The sequence below is a fragment of the Euprymna scolopes genome, chromosome 9 (genome assembly GCF_053919585.1).
Source record: "Euprymna scolopes isolate OS-2025 chromosome 9, ASM5391958v1, whole genome shotgun sequence".
Classification (NCBI taxonomy): Eukaryota; Metazoa; Mollusca; class Cephalopoda; order Sepiida; family Sepiolidae; genus Euprymna; species Euprymna scolopes.
In genome coordinates this window covers 47,548,130-47,568,129 of record NC_136490.1, presented here as the reverse complement: position 1 = coordinate 47,568,129, position 20,000 = coordinate 47,548,130, and the positions used below count along the sequence as shown (strand labels likewise).

At 33.3% G+C, this 20,000-nt stretch overlaps 1 protein-coding gene across 4 annotated transcripts in view; it reads right to left on the bottom strand.

The window, feature by feature from the left end:
- LOC145284535 (QRFP-like peptide receptor) overlaps positions 1-20,000 on the bottom strand; it is an 829,491-nt gene that overhangs the window by 255,809 nt on the left and 553,682 nt on the right. Inside the window, exon 1 of one of the 4 annotated variants that reach the window (XM_080133434.1) lies at positions 19,408-19,518. The exons of 2 other annotated variants lie outside the window; for them this stretch is intronic. The gene's annotated coding sequence lies outside the window, so the exon portion shown is untranslated. Of the gene's footprint in view, positions 1-1,897; positions 2,223-19,407; positions 19,519-20,000 lie in introns of those variants that run through there. One more of the 4 variants, XM_080133432.1, reaches the window with a different exon arrangement.

Sequence of the window (20,000 nt, the reverse complement as noted above, 5' to 3'; positions counted from 1 at the left end):
TGTAAAAGTGTAAAAGAATAAAATAATTGAAAAATATAGAAACATTATAAAAGTAACGTATGAATTATATATTTATTATACATTTTTATTGTATGTATTATGTATGTATATATATATATATCATTTTTTCTAAATATATCATGTTTGTTAATACATATATACATACACATTTATATATATATATATATATACATATATAATTATATATATATGTGTGTGTCTGTGAATTGCGAAATAATAAGTGACATATCGTATTATTGTTTACTTGCCATTCGTTTTATATGTTTGTATAGTTCTACTACTTTACTAAATATATAAGGTGCAGTTAAAGGAAATGCGCCAACAAAATATATGCATTATATATATGTTGCATGATAAGCATATATAACTTTTTATACACATGATTACATCCACACACACGCACACATATATCTCTCTTTCTTTCTCTATCGATCTATCTGTCTGTCTATCTATCTATCTGTTTGTTTATATATATATATATATATATATATATATATATATATATATATATATATATATATATATATATATATATATATACACACGGAGCAGGGAGATTTGATGCATCAGGAAATTGAACGAGGATTAGTTTATGTTCTACACTTCCAAAGGGATGTAATATAGACACATTATGCTGTTCTCTTCTCCCTAAGGTAAAACAATTTCATATACATGCTGTAAATTACCTATGCTAGGGATAAAACATGAACAATACCAGTCCTAAGTTAGATAAAACAAATAATACATGGAGATGAAAGATTCCTCTCCCCTAAGAATAAAACATATGTTCAATATCTGCTTTTGTTTTTTTCATTGTTTATACGGTCCCGAGCAACGCCGGGTAGCCCTACTTATGTTTTAAAGAAATCTATTGATTTCCTGCTCTAGTCGGGGACCCATCGTTGTACACTGGGAAGAAGGTACACACACCTTCCTACAGCGACGTTGCTTACAAAACATCTCCATCTGCATTGTATTGTAAAGAATTTGTTCTTTATTTTATACATGTTTTAACTCTTCTGGTTTTAATTAAATTTTAAAATTCCAATGTTAGGTATTATGGTACTTTTGTTTTCTTACAAAAAAAAAACATTGATTTCGTACGCGCATGTGTATTTTCAAAGAACTTACAGCTAATTAAATTCGCAGCGCGTTTCTAGGTGTGCTGTTAAGGTTATAAATAATCTTAAATGCACATGTGATGTTAGGTCGTATGAGTGTGTTTACTTTGGTCAACATGGAACTGTTACTTCTTTAATTTAGCTTTTGCCAAGTCAGTCACGGAAAATTTTACATAAGAACACTTACAGATTCATGGACTAATTTTTTGTGGAATTTAAGAAAAATTGCCTGATACTTTTCTACAACCAACGGGGAACAATTCTTGGTAAAAATTATTTATAAAAAAATAGATGACTTCAGTGTCATCAACTATAATCGAAATCGAAACCAAAACTTATGAAGAAGTCTTGGTAAATTTATTTATGACAGGAAATGGAAGCACGTAACAAGTAAAGGACCGGGATGTAAGCGTGACACAGAAAATAATACACACGTTATCTTATTAATATATAGATAACACATAAAACACTTATCTGTAACATTGAATTCATCACATTCAACATTCGAATTATTTATATAGGGGAAATCGCAACACAAGCACATGATAATATTTTTTCAGTAATATATTTTTTATACTTACATTTAAATAATAAAATCAATTTTAATGGTTTTAACCGCCAGGCGGCGTATGTTGAATAATACTAAACAGATATAATTTTAACATTTATTAAAATGTTTTCGACATTTTTCTAAATTCGTATGCATATGACTTTTTTTTTTTTATTTACAATGGAATAAAAAACGAAGATCTTACCTTCTTCGGTTAATATCAGGTCATGAGGTGTTTCTTTTTAATTACACATTGGATGTGAATTTGGAGAACAAAGAAGAGTTCTATCTGTCTTTGTGTTCGTGTCTCATATAGTTTTAATCGTATTTTTTATACGTCGGGTGGAAAGTAAACGGAAGTCGCCGACCTCTTCACACGGTGACAACATTTTTCTTATTGAGTCACACTTAAAGCACACTATTGTGATATCTGTTAATGACATCTTCATGGCTTTCCTGAACTCTGTAATATGATAAAAACTTGCAATTTCTGCACGCTGCTTGCGTACGTGTTTTCCTGCTTACACCACCCATTATCTGCCACCAGAATGAATGTCTAACTCTTATTGGCCAACTTGTAAGGAAGCGCCTGACCTTGTACGTCGTAAAATACGCTTAAATATGCGAGACTTGGTGCCACATCTTAAAAGACATTTCGTAGGTAAATTAAAATTATTTGAAAACTACAAAATGCGAAGGAAAATATTATTAAATGAGAAAATCATTTTTTTGTGTCTGAGATATTCAGTGTTAATATATTCTTATCAAAGAATATTGTTTTTATTTAATTTTTTATTCGTATGTGTTCTCTTCATATTTGATGTTACAGTCTTTGTTGATTAAATCCGCATGGAGAGAAGAAAAAGAACTGTTGCTTTTGATGACGCCAGTCAGTCTCAAAAGATGTGCATATTCCGCTGGTTAGCTCGAATTTTAATAGGAGACTTGCTGTCACAGTTTAGAATTATTTGTAAATTATTATTTGAAAAAATGATTTGAATGCCAACGAAAATTCTACTAAATTATATAATCATTAAGATTATTGAAATATATAAAAATTAATACAGATCACGTATTTCTTATTAAAGGGCGAATTCTTTATATATATATATATATATATATATATATATATATATATATATATATATATATATATATATATATATATATATGAGAGAGATTACTGATTTCAAAAGATGTAAAAAAAACAAATGACTTGGATGCCACCAGACAGAATCATAGCCAAAAAGCCAACGTTCCAGCTGCGTTCACTAGCGTTTGAGGAAACCAGAGAGATAGATTAAAATGTGATAATATAAAACCATTTAAAGTCATGATTAGTTTGTGACGTAATCAACCTGAGGAAGCGATCTGCCCTCATTAGGGAGCTGTAGATCCCCCAAGGGGGTTCGGAGGGTCGAATAACTATGCTAAGATAGCTTTAATCGATCCCCTGTAACGACAGTTATCCCGAGGATTTGGAATAGAGAATATAAATATATATTTTATTTCATTGTTTGAAAGTCAGAAATATATTTTGCATTTAAAGTTGATGACAGGAACTTAGAACAATAACATAACACTGTCTTGCCTTGGCGAACTCAAAAGCCAGATGTCAGACTGACAAGAAGGACCTTAAGGAGTCATGAGAATTAAATATGTCTGTAAATCTCAGATCGAAAAATTGGTGAATTTCACACCCGCAAAACTGGGGTTTTCTCGATTTACTGGCGTGATCTGATTGGTTGGGGAGACTTCCACCCCCGCACACATGCATCGCTATTAATACGAATGTCGCTCTAAATGAGACTGTTTCTAAAGGAGTTTCGAAGCAGTCCAGCAAGAGTTTGTGCGTGAAACTCCAAGTAACCCGCCATTCCCTAAGGGCCTGCCTCTGACTCCTCTGCCCGTCTGACGCTATCTGTGAAGAATATTTAAGGCTTTGAAAAACATACTAAAGAACTGAACGATATTTGTAAACACATTGTACATAATTTCGTGAATTAATCCTCGTAGAATAGAATTTCATGTCTGTTTTTCTTTTTTTACACGATGGCCACAACTTTTCAAGGCCCGGAAGCCACTCAGAGATAAGGGCTATTGCAAGTACAGTATGTTAGTGAGGAGATTTCATGAAGTGTTTAGTGTTTAGTGGGGGCGGTTCATTAGGAATTGGTTAACGTTGGACTTGAAGACATCCAAGTTGTAATCAGGTGGGAAGCAGAAAATTTACTTTCTGCCTGCGGCTTTTATATTCGCTTTTATATTCGCTTTCAGCATACAGGACTCAATGTAACAACACTCAGAGAAGAACTAGACGATCCGAGCTGAGTTTCCAGACAAAAAGGGGTCCTAGCGAACTTCATAAGGGAGGGGTTACATTATTGGTGCCGTAACCAGGATAGACGCAGTTTGGTTACCACGGAAAAGAGAGAAGACATCTTTCCACGATGAAGAAGAGAAAGATAATAATCTTACATTATTGGTGACCGCGACTAAGATATCGACTCGAAAAAAAGGGTGAGATGTGATATTTCTTATTATTTTTGTTACCACGGACAAAAAACAAAGAAAGAAAAGAAAAAAAAGAGTATTTCCACGACGAACTCAAGAGAAAAGACGTAATAAGAATGGCACAGACAGACGGAGACATTTGAAAAAAAAGAAAGACAGAACTGAAATATATAGAAAAACGCCCGGTTGAAACAAAACCTTAGGAAAAACACATTTTTTTTTAAACTTAAGAAAAGAAACGGCCGGTTGGAAAAAAGAGGTAGAAAAGGAAAGACTTTTAAAGAAAAAGAAGGAAAGGATAGCCTCATTGCAAGTGCACACGGAAGATCAGCGGCGTGGAAAAATACGAAGAAAAGACAACAGAATCGAGAGAAGCCGAGCCTTTCTTTCTCTCTGTTGTCGTTTGTGCAGTTGTCTTGTTAGAGAGAGAGAGAGAGAGAGGAAGAGAGAGACGGAGAGAGAGAGCAAGAAAGATTATATTGAGAAAAAGAAAGAGAGAGAGAGGGAGAGAGCATGTTTTTGTTTTGTCGCTGTGAAATTAACATATATAATCAGAGAAGGAGCGTCAGGAAGCGTGTTTTTGCTTGTCGCTGTGAATTTAACATAATATTAGTACACATAGTCATATGCTAGTAAATCTAAGGGAGTAAGACGAATCGTCGTCGTCATGAGCGACAAGTCATAGTTAGATTATTAAAAATCAGAGAGAAATTGGGAGTGTGTTTAATAAAAAAAACTTAATTAAACTGACCAATTACTGTTGTTTGAACGTTTTTTAAGGGATTGAGTCATCTTATATATTTTCTTTTTATTGAATTAAAAGGCTTGATAGAAAAGAAAGAGAAAGTTTTACTGTTTTTGTAAATACTAAAACAATCGATTTCAATCCAATTGACGCTTAAATGACTCTTATAATTTTGTCTATATTTAATTAACAGCTTGAACGGAAAAAGAGAAACAGAAAAAAGGTTTTATTGGTTTTTGTTCAAAATTTGTTGGTGATTGCATAATTGTTTTTTATTTCTTATTCTTTTGTCGTTTGTAATTTTTCTCTCTTGTTGAAGTAATTGATATTGTGTATATTTGAATGTTGTGTATTATGGTGGCGTAGAGAGATAATCAATACTAATGATAAGATAAATAACGGAATTTTGAGAATGTCTAGCTAAGACGTAGAAGGGATTAAAAGACGCGGGCATTATAACAACTAGGAGGGGAAGTGCATAGCGTAAGGGAACTATAGTGTTGGTGTCAGAGGTCAGGATGGAATGAACTTTGTACGATAAAGGAGCGAATACCTTAGCAGCCCTCTCGACGATGTTGAGTGACAAAGACATCAAGAAACAACCCGGTACCTCACAAAAAATTCCTGGAGGGTCGGAAGACTGGCTTGATTCTGGTTGATGTTACAAGAAAGTTTAGGTTGAGGTTAAATGAACACTGCCACCTGGGGAACGAGACCAGAAGGGAAAATAAGTACACTTACTCGAGAATAGCTTAATACGAGGGTAGAGTTTTGTTCACTTATTTTAAAGTGACTATTAGTTGATTTCTGTCGAGAGCGATTTAGCTCTGATGATAATGATTTTTTACTTTAATCCCAATGTTAAATTGTGAGGGAAGAAGTCCGATGATTGTATTTGGTTGAAAAAAAGTTTGTTGTTTTTTTTTTAAAGGGCGAGAATACTATTTTAAGCAGTTTGTGAAACCTGATGAACCAGTTTTTCGGAGTTAATATGCATTAATCAATATTAATCGCTGTTGTTTAGAATTAAACATTTTATAGTTGTATTTTTATGTATTCAAACGAGAATAATTGTAGACATATCTTTTGAAGGTTGAATTGACTTTTGAGAAACAATATTTTTGTTACCTCAGTCTGGAAGGATTTCGTGTATTAAATTGAACAAATTTTAGTTGAGTTAACTTGGGAATAATTAGAAGAATTAATTTCGGCGATTGAACTAACTTTTGGAGGAATTAAAATTTTGCCGCAGTCAGGAAGGATTTTTGATTGCGAAATAAGGGTAAAAGACTCCGCAAAACTGAATGAAAACAATTGGAAATAATTATTAATATCACTGAGTGAAGTGTGGTACATACATTATATTCTTTAGATGGATTTCCCCATTGCGAGTAAATCAAGTGTGTGATGTTTGCACCTGGAGATATTAATGAAGAAAAAAGACAGACTTTCTCGTGCGATAACTAGGCATTAACTGAGTCTCCTTGGAGGGCGCAACCTACGAGGTCGTTAAATATTACGCATTTTAGTAATATCATTTTTTTTCGTTAGTTGAAATGAATTCTGGTTGAAATTTAAGTTGAATTTTCGGAGTAAGAATCAGTAATGATTGAAGTTTGCTGATCTTGGCGTGACTTCGTTGTGAATTTCTGGATATGGATCCATTCGGACATACCGCCTGGGAGAACGCTGGGGGCGCGTGGATAGCCCTCGTGTGTCTTTTTTATTTACCGTCCATAAAGAGACATTGTTTATATTGGAAGTGAGGTCGTTGTCTGCACGAGTGTGTGTGTCACGCGGAGTGGAAAAGAGTGTATTGTGGGAACGTGTTTTGAAATATCGAAAGGAATTCGATTAATTAGGGGGCGTAACAAGCTTCCTGTAGTTTTTCTTTATTATTTCGACTATCCATGAGGATACGGAGTAATTTTAGTGAAACTAAATTGGTTGTTTCAACAGCCTTTGTGAGAAAAAGGTGTTTGACATTTTGTAAATAGTTGTATGCTGACAGACGGGATTTTCTTAGCTTTGTTCCGGGGATGGGCGTGATCAAGCTGGTGTATCTGTGAAGACTTGGCGAACTCAAAAGCCAGATGTCGGACTGACAGAGATGACCTTAAAGGGTCATGAGAATTTAATATGTCAGTAAATATCAGATCGCAAAATTGGTGAATTTCACACCCGCAAAACTGGGGTTTTCTCGATTTCGTTGCGTGGTCTGATTGGCTGGGGAGACTTCCACATGCACCACTATTAATACAAATGTCGCGTGAAATTAGACAGTTTCCGAAGGAGTTTTGAAGCAGTCCAGCAAGAGATTGAAGGACCCCGCCATTCCCTGGGGAAGTTAATCCTCCTCCGCCGCCTGTTTGACGCTGTCTGTGAAGAATGTTTGAGACTTTGAAAAACTTACTAAGGACTGAACGATATTTGTAAAAACATTGTACATACATTCATGAATTAATCCTCGTAGAATAGAATTTCACGTGTTTGTTTTTTTCTTTCTGCCTGCGACATTTATATTCGTTTTCAGCATACATGACTCCATGTAACAACCCTCGGAAAAGGACCAGACGATCCGAGAGTAGTTTCTAGACAAAAAGGAGGCATAGCGAGCTTTAACAGGGAGGTTTACCCATGTGCAAACTGATAGAAATAGCCGCAAGATAAAATGAATTTCAACTTGCCAATTACTGTACGCGTTATCTATCCACCTAAACAAATAATTTACTCTTTATAAGCCATCCATATGGTATGAATTCTATTTTCTGTTGATTTCCTTGTTACGTGACACGTGGTTTATCGGTTAATATTTACGCACCGATAGACACACATGTATTAATCTACTCTTTAACTTTTATGGGATAAGATCGTCTTTTCTGAAACATAGCAACATGCTATATCAAATTAATTAAACTCCTCCTGAAATCTACACGTTTAATAATGAATGTATATGTGAACGTCTAACGTCTTTTCTATTCTTCATCCGTTCTTGAGAAAATCTTTTTGTTCAAGTCCAGAGTTCTTTTTTGACGTATTAGAGATTCCCACAGTAAACCCCAATCTTTGCCTTAGCCGGCACTAATTGTGATGCAAATCATTACCGACTTTCAGCCGTATTACGATTGAAAAAGCATTGATCTAGTTGAAGTGCTAAGGTTAGGCAAAGTTTAATCCGATCAGCTTTAGATGGGTGACCGTTTATGATGATATAGCTCTGAGGTCTGTTGATAGAGATGCAAAAGGCTTTGTAAAATATTACGGTGCTAATGCACTTACTGACCCGCGCTATTTTTTAATCGTATATCCAAGTTTAATTAAAGTTTGCGTGACTGAAATGTTTTATTTTTGCCCCCCCACACACACACAAAAGGAGGGTGAACGTGTAAATTCATCTTTATCTGTTCGTTCCTTCCTCCGTTCGTCTGTTAGTATTTTTCTCAATACTTGGAATTGTTAAAAATTTTGCACAAATATTAAACATGATATGTATAAAACCTAGCAGAACGAATTTTCCGGGAAAACTGCTGTTACTCACCCGAACTGTGCTTTTCGAGTTAAAATGGTTTAAATTGACACGTTTGTGTTTATTAAAAGTCTGTTCGTCTGTCTTCACTTTACTCAATAACTACGCCTTTGAATTTTTTTTTTAAATTTAGCACAAACATTAAACATGATGTGAATAAAAAAATTAAAAGAACGGATTTTCCGGGAAAACTCTGGTTACCCCCCTAGAGGTGTCTTATGAGTTAAAATAGCTAAAATTGAGACTTTTTTGCTTATTAATAAAAATTGATGCCTTGGATTTTCATAAAACTTTCTGAAAAGTTTCAACTAACTGATTTCCATATAATTTTGTTCGTCTATACTTCGCGATATTTCTTGGGTGTGTCCCAGAGGATCTTTTAGAGCTAATAAAAACACTCAATTTTGGGGACTATTTTACCATATTTTTCTGAATTTTTAGTGTATGTCTATTTAGCAGTTTTGTATGGTGCTGAACTCAAATTAAAACATGTTAAGGCCTGGGGGAATTTAGGGGCTAAATCGGGTGGGGGATGTCATTTCTTTTTTCCGCATGATGTAAAACGCAAATTTACATATGTTAAGACCTAAAACTGCACCGTTTGTTCATTTTTACCAGGATTTAACGTCCCTTGGAGACTTTTCGGGCTTAATCGGAGGGGATGCTGAGCTTAGTAATTTTTTATGTTTCGTTCACTGCACACGCACGGGGGACCATGCATGCTTCACTTGTTTTGTTTTACAATGGAGCTCACCACGTATCAAGGAGGATAAAGATACATTAATGTACGGTGCCTGTTCATCAATAATTAATGATGTAAATTGGGTAGGATTTGATTATTTTAGATGGAAATAATGATAAACCGAAGACAGGCTCACAACTTTTCTTCTACCAGAAAGAGTTTGCAAGAAGAGACAACTGTGTCATTATAGGTTAGGGCGAGCCCAGCAGCACCTGCCCAGATGTGGTAACTGTTCTCTATCTTAGGACGTACGTAGCTCTTATACAAATCAAGGCTTGTATCGGCAATGAGATACCTACTGGAGCGGTAGAATAATTAAACTATTTTCCAGCGATCTTGGCAACAGATTTAATTTATTTGTTTGATTCCAGATCAGAAGTTAATGTCAGTCTCAGAAATTTGTCAAAACATGGTGCTTCTCAAGAGGAGAGTCATTCATATTAATTGGGGTGTGATTAGGCTCATAACGATTCTGATGAGAATAGAGAATCTTGTTTTAGCTGTATTCAAATTAATCAGCAACATTTTACCCATTCTACAATGTGCTCAAAATCAGAAAGATCTTGGTCATTGCTGGTTATTGAAGAGTTTCCATATATTGTTGTGTCGTCTGAATAAATGTGCATGAATGATGCAAGGATGCCATTTGGAAGATCATTAATGACGATCAGAGAGTTGGACCAACGTTGATATTATAAGGTTCAGATGTCTGCCCCTCGACGACTACTTGTATGAGCGTATCAAAGAGAAAAGATTCAAAAATTCAGAGGATATTTCCAGCTATTTATTTGCTGGAAACTATTGAGAAGTAGGTATTTATTCTATACTATATCGAAAATCGTCGATGTCTATTGCTCCAGACACAGGGCCTTCATTGAGCGATTCGCTAACCATATGTGTTACGACTTATATGTTATGTTAGAGCATATCAGCTGTGGATTTAGCAGAACGGAACCGATGTTGCATATCACTGAGTAGGTTATTTTTATGAAGTAGTCAACCACTTTTCTATTGACAACAGATTGCAGCAACTTACTCATGACAGACAAGTCAAGCGGTCTGTATCGAGTGGCAGATCGCCGGTGTCCATAATTTTAAATATGGAACAGGCTGATAAAGTTTTACATAGTGTTGGGAAACCTTTCCCCTTAGAGCTTAGATAGTTTTGTAATAGGAATCTAGTTCCGGTTAAGTCTTTTTCAACACTATGATTGGAATGTCGCCACTGCCAGTTGCTTAACTGGAATCAAGGTTGTTGACATCACGCACAGTTATTTTATGTCACATAGCGTGTTTTCAGTCATGTGAGAAGTTATTAGGTAGGCAACCCTGGTAACACAGGATCTAATGTGCTGCAAAGTTTTTGTAAAATAATTTTGTTTTGTAAGATGCTGGCACAATAACATAAGCTGCATTTATGGTGGTCGGGATAGAGGCCCCGTCTCTGTTCAAGACCCTGTCTGTTATTTGCGAAAAGCTATTTTAACTGGATGAACCGATCACCCGTATACCTCTCATTCCTTATTTTTCTTTTACAGTGCCTGTTCGTTGTCCTAAATGTATATATATATTTATTTATTTCATAACATCTATTTCGTAGAAAAGCAATAAAAATAATAGTTATTTCGCAATGGCAAATTCTTGAGTAAAATACGGTTGGCTGTTAGACATTTGGTGGAATATCTTTGACGCTATGAAACGGTCTATACTGAAAACCAACAATTCCTTCAGGTCTGATTATAAATAGTGTACCTTCCGTTTTCACATGGAATGCAGAGGTACATCTATAATATAAATCTCAAATGTCTGTTTAAATGTATGTATGTATGTATGTCTGCCTAAAACTTCTGTTTTCAAGCTCGACGATTCGAACGACAAATATCGAAAACTTTGCTAAGAATTTGTATTTCTTTCACCCGCAAGTAGGCACTTTTCTACAGGAAGGGATCTCTATTTTCGCCGATATTTTCGATAGTTATCCCCATTTTTTTCGATTAAGAAGCTTTCATTATAACATTCGTCATTGCGGTTTGGCGATGGGCGCAACAGCATAGACTTCACTTTTCTTTTTTACGTTGTTTTTTCCTTCTCCTCGGTAGGCTGCCTGCCTACTACCACTTTTTTCTGAATACACACCTCCAAACACCCGGGTAACGCCGGAAACGCAAGCTAGTCTGATATAAATGTCCAAAAATCAGCCACAGAGAGGTACATGTTAGGACCTATTACATTTTGTTTTATCAATAAAGACAGCCGAGTTATCGGACAATACTCAGAAGTTGAAAGGAAGAGATATTGAAGACTACCATACTGTCCGTTAATGTCGAGCCTTTGGGGGGGTTGTGAACAATTAGTGTTAGATCATAACAATGGATAAAACATGACAGTACATCCCATAATTCGGTAAGCTATTCATCATTCTGAATAGGGAAATCTCCACATATATGAATGTTAACCAAACAATGAACATGCAGAAGGTGGTCAATCTTCTCAGAGATACTCTCAATGATAATAATTTCGTGATAATAAGAGCGATAGAAGGCAGAGATGAATGCGGTGTTGTGAGCAAGAACTAATCGAAAGCATATATATATCAATTTATGATCTTTTATATATATGTTTTCACGACATTAACAGTCATCTCTTGTGTAGGCAGATATTTTATACCCATGACTGTCTTGGGTATTTCTTAATCGCGAACTCATCTAAGGAAACAGTCGGCCCAATGCCAGTTTCGCACAAGAACAAGGGGTCTGGTTTAGTCTCCTGTAATTATATAGATATTTTTGTAAAGTTTGAAACGTAGACATCTGATTTTGGAAAAGGAGATCTGGCAGTAGAATTTATGTAGGTAATTGGAGTTCACGGTACAATCTTTTAATTTCTTTAGATCTTTCATTGTTGAGAACGAAGATACGTGGAATAGTCTGCAAATAATTAGAGCAGAGTAGAATAGGTAAAAAAACAAAAATGAATAATGATTTTTTGGTGTAAAAGCGTAGCATTACCCATTATATAGCATCAAGAGTCCCCACCAGAAGCTACTGCATGATCCAGACTCCTTTTACCAAATGGGAATACAGAAGTCCCAGTACTTAACACCTGCGGATAGGACAAGCTGCTTAGAGGTTAATATAAGGTCCGTACCACTGAGTATGAGCCGGAAAACAGCGTAGGTAAAACGTTTACTTCTAGCGCGCTTTTTACTGACATAGCCACGGGGACAAAAATAGGAAGAGAAAATAACTACTTAAAAAACGACTGCTCAGAAAAATGGCCAACTAGTATGCAGTTGTTTCCTCTCCTTTTCTTAGTAGAGTCACTCATTATAAATATGAACGGAGAGATAGAATAAAAGCAGGTACTACCGAGCTGTCGAAAACACCTCCACAATGCATTTTATAATCTCCTAAAAAACAAGGAGTTGTACATCATATAAGATTCATTGGTATTTTTAGTGGGAAAATGGCGATAGATTTTCCTCGTACTAAGAGTCTATTTGAGAGAAAAAAGAAGGATGATTAACTTGTACATAGCTCGTTAGCACAATATTTGTGCACATATCTCGTTAAAATTAGGTCAAGTGTTTGAAATACTTAGCTTTTTTGCTGTGTTTTATATAAACACGTGCTTGGGATCGTACGGCTATTATAAATGATTAAAGTTATTTAAAGAATCGAGTTTAAAGTAAATCTCAAAATATTTTAGGGGTCACAACTTACATACTCCTTTCAGATATTGGTAGAAAACGTGTGTACTGATTAAAATAATTTATCACTGCTGCCAATCAGTAGGTATCGTCCCATTCTCATCAATGACAACTAATTAAAGTTAAACTCATGTGATTAATTGTAGCTTGAAAGATGTGTAAGGTTTATGAACAATATCAACAATCGAAGTTGATTATATGCATGGGACTTGCTTTAGACAAATATCGGAGTTTTGAATCTGACTTAGTCTTTACACACTTACACCCATATATATATATATATATATATATATATATATATATATATATATATATATATATATATCTTATAGTATAAAGCTGAATGTCTGTGTGTATGTGTGTGTCTGTTCACGAATAGGCTCCTATATGGTTAACTACTTAAAAAAAAAACTGATCACATATAATGGTAGAAGATGTATCGGGACACAGGAATGGGTATGTTTGATCTGGGAGAACAGTAGTTCATTAAACTTGTGGGGTCTGCGTTTGGGCCTGGTCCACAAAGTATGGAAATAAAAAAAAATTAAAAATTAAAAAATAACGTTTATATGTGTTGTTGATATAGATGTACATAATAATACTTTGATAATTATTTTTTTTAACTTAAATAGGGATGGTATAATAATATTGTGGGGTCTGCGTTCGTGCATGGCCCCCATAGAATGGAAATAGGCACAAACTTGAAATACTTTTCATATCTATCTGCGTAAGTATACTTTGATAATTAGGTTTCAGTTTGAAAAAATATGATATAATAAAAGTATGGTGTGTTCGTTCGCGCCTGACCTCCATAGAATGGAAATATGTCAAAAATTTTAACAAGGTTTTTAATATAGATCCACAGAATATTATGATAAGGGTTTCAGTGTGAACAGGTAGGGTATAATAAATTATGGGTGTTATCTATTTTATTTTTCTTTCATCATATTTTCTTTGGTTTTGAGATCCCAAATTCTCATTACAACCCTTCTTTTACACAACCTATCATACTTTCATAAATCATAGTCCATTTTCTGTAGGCTGTTTTTGAAGCCAGTAAACGACGGGTACTTTTGCTAGTATATATATATATATATATATATATATATATATATATATATATATATATATATATATTACCGGACATCACAGAAAAGAATAGACACTAAGATAAATATTTTTTTTAAGATTAGTAAATACTATGTATATTTACAGATAAGAATAGTGTTGAAATAACTATTCGTATCCCTTTAAAATTTGTTCTAACAACATCGATGCATGTCACGAACCAAAAGAGCGTCAGAGTTATCACAATTTCTATGAAAAGGAACCGTGGATCAACATGAAGTTGTATTAGTCAACGCAAAATAGCAGAAAATCTTTCCAGACCCCTTTTTACTTTTAATAAAGTGATCATACAATTAACAAGAGAAAGCAAAGAGTGAAAAGATCAACATCCAGGTTGCCTGAGGTTCTCTACAAGAACCCTGCGTCTTGTGAACAGAAATGTTAAGGACGACCTTCAGAGCAGAGTCTCTGGCATCGTAACACAGGCTGGCGTTAGGCCACAATCTTCTCTCAGGTATCTTTAAAAGCTGAGTTAACATGGTAGAGCTTCGAGAAGAAAACTTCTTCTTCGTCCTGCTAATATCAAGCACAAAAAAATATTGAACACATGAGATGGTGGAGAGACCTATGAGCGTTTGGATCACGGAGGTGTAACGAGTTGTATTATCTTTCGATTGTGACATAGTATTTGTGTGGAAGTTTCCTCAGATAATGTTTAACATAAAAAACTGCAGCCAGTGCTAGATAAATGGCGGTTTCTCGCTTATGGTATAAGATGCAATTTGAAGTGACGGTTGCTAAGACCTGGGTGAGTGTGAAAAAACATCAACTCTGCATAATGTGTTTCAATATTACATGAAATAGTATTACTAATAGTATCAAGTGGTAAAATGAACAAAGTTAACTTTCTATTAATTGAAGACGGAACTCCATTGTCACGCTGCTAGGGAGGCACACTATTAGTTGAGCCAAAATGGAATTGCATAACTTCCATAACAAAATCTATCCTCGGATAAGAACCCAATAGAAAACTTTGGGGGGTATATTAAACCGATACATTCGCAAGTAGAAAAGAAGGTCACCTTTATGGCTTGGTTTCTAAGATTTTCTGCCATGAAATTCCTCAAGATGATATTCATTAACTGATCAATTCCTTATCCTGAAGGGTCCTAGCATGAAAAACAGCAAAGGGAATGTCAACCAAGTATTAATTATTAAATGTTTTACGATTTACTAAGGTTTCTATCATATACAGGGTGGCCGAAAAGTCCCAGGACACTATACATGTATTTTTAATAAAACCCAGTATTTTTTTAATGAAACAAACAGTAAATACACTGATGTCAGTCATAACCTGAAAAAATAAATGAAATAAATTGTTTTAACAACATTAGAATATTAAAATCAATCATATTTAACAGCATTAAAATATTAAAAATAGTGTCCTGGGACTTTTCGGCCACCCTGTAAATTATATGTTTCTTTACATGAACTGTTTCTATGGGTGTCTTTTCTTTTCTATAATGTCTGTGTATACATGCACGTATCTGTGTGTCAGCCAGTATTTGTGTGCATGCGTGTTTGGTTGGTGTTTGAATATAAATATAGGAATAAAAATGTAGATAATCTACATGAGTTTAGAAGTGTATTTTGTGTAAAAGTCACTTGCGTACGCAACTGAAACCGATAGTTAAAGTGAGATCATAGGATGTTATATCGTTTAATAGAGAATATAGACACCTTTATCTTGTTTCTAAAATTTTACCCACATTATATTCAACAAATCTGATGTTGTCTTATTACTAAATTTCAAAGATATTCATTTTCAAGCTATTTTCCTCCTATAGATGTCCTTCGATAGTTATGCTTATACAATAAATGTTTAAAATCGATAAATAATTATTTAAAAAAATACAAATTCTATTTTTATTCAGATTATTTTAGTTTGGCTATATTTACATTTGACATAATTTATTTATGCAATCGTTGTGATTAAATGTGTGTCTCCTTTTGTAATCATCGATTTTTACCAGCTGATTTAAAACAGGCTATTGGGACTTATGTTTGCTTTCTTAGTTGTTTTCAAAAAACAATTTTATCTTTTTACATGTAATTTACCTGCCGCATATTAGCTATATCAGCCGTGGGTTAACAAGTCTATAATTAATTTATATTATAAAAAAATCTTTAAAATTTCAGGAAATTTTCAACATTATTTTCCTGATTATAAATCATAAATACATCACACTATTATCAGACGTGTTATTAAAAAAACATATAAACGCTAAAAAATTGTTCTCTGATATAACACTTATAAAGACATACATAAGTATAAATATTTCCTTGAATCAAATATGTTTATACATATTTAAATACAACACATTATTTTAAGTAAGCTCCAACTACACCCATTTTAAAAACATTATTTAAAAGGATTTCTTTTTACAAATCGATGTATTGGCTATAATACTTTTTCCAAAAAGAGTAAAATATAGCCCGTGTTTTTCTTAAAACAAATATGTTGATTAATATAAAATGTGATATGTCGATTATAATACAAAAACGATGCTATGATGCGTTAATATATGTATATATATATATATATATATATATATATATATATATATATAATGTGTGTGTGGGTGTGGGTGTGTCACGTTATAAGAGATATATAGACAAATATTTACTCATTTTCAAAATGTTATTTCTGAAATGAGTAAATACATGTGTATAAATCCCGATAGCTTTATATACTGAATGAAAATATTTATCGCTCTATCGAGCTTCTAAATGGACACTTTATCTGATTTGTTCATGTGTAATCGCTTCCCTTAGTAGTTTAAATCGCATATCTAGGAATAAACGCATATACATGGATGTATATATATATATATATATATATATATATATATATATATATATATATATATATATATATATATACGGAAGTAAATTCATCACTTTCTCTAATTTATAACAATATATGGAAAATTTTATTTTTGTGCTAATCAAAGTGTTATTATTATTATTATTGTTATTATTATTGTTGCTATTATTATTATTATTATTATTATTATTATTATTATTATTATTAAGTAATATTTTTATTATCGTTTCATTAAAAATAATGTTACTGTTCATCAGGCCTCGTTATTTTCATTTGTTTTTCTAATGCCCAATTTAAATAAAATAGTTTTCAACAGTATTTTAATAATCATGTTTTAATCGTAAATATTTTATATTGTATAAACAATCATTATGCTTATTTGGTGTAATGATCTGCCCTTCATCAGAATTACGAGCATCTTGCATAAACTGATATAATAAGATTGCTAGAGACAATGTTTATCATAGAAGGCAATGGTTTTTGTATGAAAAATGTGTTATAAACTATAAACATGCACTTGTCTCTGTATTCAATTATTAATCGTTTTTATGTTATACGGTGTTGTTTGTTACAATAGTGGACGAATGATGACAAAATCAGATCTTTGTACAATATCATACATGGGTCCGTCCAAAATTAATGTCTCCTATTTATTTATTCCGCAGGGATTCCTACAACAGAATTGCAAATTGTTTTCTTATGATTGCTTTACCTCTGCTACATTTCACAGTTGCAGTTATTGGGTGTGTGAGCTTATAAATTAGCAATCCCTGTCATACACATGTGCTGAAAAAACAGAGATTCATAATTAATCTCTTAGCGAAAATAAGAATAAGTTTTAATATGGGCACGGATGAACGTTAGAATAGAAAGTTTGCTTATTATAATAGCATTAGTTTCGTTTTATAGCTTTGTCGAAAAAAAATGGAGTCTTTTCCCTTGGAGCGAGCTTCGTATTATAAAGGCGAACACCCATGTACATTCATCCTTCATCGCTGGCAAAAATCAATTGAGAATAATGATGGCAACATAGAAAAATATACGTTGCGGCACAAAAGCCCGCCCATTTTAATGTGAAACCCGGATCTTCTGAGTTTAACAAAAGGTTTTACGTTTATAATAGTCCTCGTGTGTTCGGTAATGTTATTTTCTTATCTGTTGTTATGTTACAACAAAACGTATATGATTTCAGGCGAAGTGTTTCGTATTGCTTTCTCATATTTGAACTGTTTTAGTAACACTTTCCTAGATGTAATACGGTTTAGTGACACTAGTAAGCCACCTCAACAAAGGATGTAACATCTTATTTAGTAGGTCGGTATCTGAATGTTTCGGCAAAAATATTTTCATAAAATATCCTTATTCGTTTATCATTCCCCGCAAGAAATAACGCCAAAGAAATTAACATGTTTTTGATTTAATTGAATTTTACATTTTTTATTCATTGCGTCATTAAAAAAAATATTCTCTTCCAGGCCCATATATACAAATCTAATTACATTTATTGGTTATTTTAACATTGTGATTCAGCATATATTCAAATATTTTCAACAGAGTATTACAGGTTGTCAACATTGTCTGGACACGTGTTTAAAAATCATATTTATCAAAAGAAAGCACATTTATTTAATAAAGATTTCTATAAATAATATTTCCAAGATGGCTTCGGTGCATCATTTAATGTTTTGCAAAATGCAGGTATAATCGCTAAGATAGATTTTATTTTTAATTAATTAAATTAGTTTTAATCGCCGCCGACTTCAGAAAAGTTATTAATGATACATTATCTCATGTCATGTAAATCTGTAATATGATTTGAATAAACGTATTCTCTCGTAGAAAATAATCTACGATAGTTATATCCGGTCAACTAGTGAAGTACTACGCTTTAGCTTGTCTTTATATCGAATAAATCTACATATCTATAAGAGTAAGAATGTGTGTGTGAGGACATTTCTCAAAATGGTTATCGTACTTGAATAACTGTCTTTACGTTTTGGTTTCGATCTCAGCTCGGGTATTATTTTACTTACCAAGAAGTGAACTCTTTAGAAAAAACACAACACTTTCATGCACATGGCTTAGTTTTTGTTTTCTCTTGTTTTTACTTCATTTTAAAAGGAATTTATCGTTACGGAAAATATCGGGCAACGCTGGGTGCATGTGCTAGTAGGAACTAAAATTCTATCTTTACCTAGAACTCATCATCATATTCTGAAACAGGAGGGAACACAACATAATCAATATGACAACATTCAGAACAAACCAAGGACAGCCAGTTGCTGAATAGATATTAGGAGCATTTGACTAATCTGATGTATATTATTTTTTAAAAATATTAAGGGAAAATTCATTACAAATTAATAATCTATTACTAGCAAATAAATATAATTTAACTAAAGTACAGTTATTTTCCAAATATTACTATATATATTCATGATAAAAGGACAAAATTATAAAGCTATTAAGTCGATACGATAGTGTAAAACATTTAACAATAGAAAAAAAAACAAAGATTGCCTACCTTCAACCATTCTGCACACAATAGTGAAGCGTCCAAACTTGTAATAAATAACAATAAGATCTTTGATCAGCGACAGAAAGCATAAGTTTCCTTGTGTCTGCATCGGGAAAGTCCTGACAAAAGGAAGCCATGCCGATGCCATAAAAATTGTTGCCGCATATATTGAAGAAATAGTCAGCTTCTTAAACATCCATTATTCTTTCTCGATTACCCCATAAATGTAGGGAAGGAGATTGGCTAGATATACGGCCAGTGGTTGTACTACCCATCAATCATAGCTAGATGGCGGTTGTCAGGTTAGACACCTACTGATATTATCATTTCTACACCATATCTTCATCACGAGTCCTGAATGTTCAATATATTTTCTAAGGCTAACATATCATTAATTTTAACAAAGTTGTCGTCATTGTCGTCCTTGATACCAAGGTTGACGTCTTCAACACGACGATATATTCTCAGCTGGCATCATATATATATATATATATATATATATATATATATATAAGTAGATTGTAGTTTGCTTGAAGCATTGTTGAAGAAAATTATAAGGTAAAATAAAAGCCAAGAACAATGCGAGATTTTTTTATAGA